Below are 1,068 nucleotides of genomic sequence, written 5' to 3'. Positions count from 1 at the left end.
ATCGAGAGATGTTACACTACCTTTAAAAAACTGGAACAACCTATGGAGGTGTAAAAGGCAGGTAATGCCTAGGAATTAGGAAATCCACCAAGCAAGCAATAATTTAGTTAACACAGTGCCCATGGAACCTTCTGGAAGGACCTGCTTAAGGCCAAAAGATATACAGGCAAGAGTCAAGCAAAGTAAGTGCTTTAAATGCAGATTATTTGATAAAACAAACTGGTGTTCTAGACATTAAATCATGTAACTATAAAATTAAAACCAAACAACTATGTAATCTGAGGTTACCTTAAGCATTGTGCTCAGCATAAAAACTACATTCCTCGGTCTGCAGCGCAGATGGGATGAAGGGCTGGGGACAGTGAAATACAAATAGCAGTTGGAGTCTCTGGCAGTCTTCACCTCCCCTCGCCTCCTGTTTACAGATTCTTTATGACCTTGAAAATAAAGTCATATACTAAGCTCGGCAAACCAGCAAGCTAGAGAAAGTAGGGTCCCTAATAAGTTCATGGAGCCCTAACCATAATTGACTCTTATCTCCAGTCTTCCTTTAGGTGTGAGATTAAATCCTTTTGTGTTTTAGTCACTGTAATCAGGTCTCTATTAACTGGCAGTCAGTGCTCACTTTGGCAGCACGTATACGAACATTGGAATGATACAGAATAGGTTATCGTAACCCGTGCACAAGGATGACATGAAAATTCATGAAGCATTCCTTGTTTTGAAAAAAGAAAGAAAAAAAAACAGGAAATACAATATTTCACTGATTCCTAGATATGAAGTAAATGTTATAGACCTTGACAATGTAATATACTATAACATAAAAAACATTGGAACATTAGAGGGGGAAAAATATGTGATTTTCTCATCTTTCACAGCAGGGAGTCAATCAACATTACTTAAAATTGAAAAAGAAGGGAAAAAATCAATAACATCAACCTCTTGTTTTTGTTTTCATCATTTTTCCCCTGACATTTAGAGGGATTTGTGAGAAACTGCTGCCCCTTATTGGGGAGTAGTTATTTCTTCTACAGTGTACAGTTCCTTCCATTTTGCCTCATTTTCACT

General features: G+C 37.4%; 1 non-coding gene across 1 annotated transcript; it reads left to right on the top strand.

Annotated features, from left to right (window-relative positions):
* Positions 1–617: 617 nt before the first annotated feature.
* LOC133753880 (U6 spliceosomal RNA) lies at positions 618–724 on the top strand. The gene has a single exon (XR_009865118.1). It is a non-coding gene; the product is annotated as a U6 spliceosomal RNA (small nuclear RNA).
* Positions 725–1,068: the final 344 nt, after the last annotated feature.

Source organism: Lepus europaeus, chromosome X (assembly GCF_033115175.1).
Source record: "Lepus europaeus isolate LE1 chromosome X, mLepTim1.pri, whole genome shotgun sequence".
NCBI classification, from domain to species: domain Eukaryota; kingdom Metazoa; phylum Chordata; class Mammalia; order Lagomorpha; family Leporidae; genus Lepus; species Lepus europaeus.
Note: the sequence above shows the minus strand (reverse complement) of the source record. Positions and strands in the feature narration are given on the sequence as shown.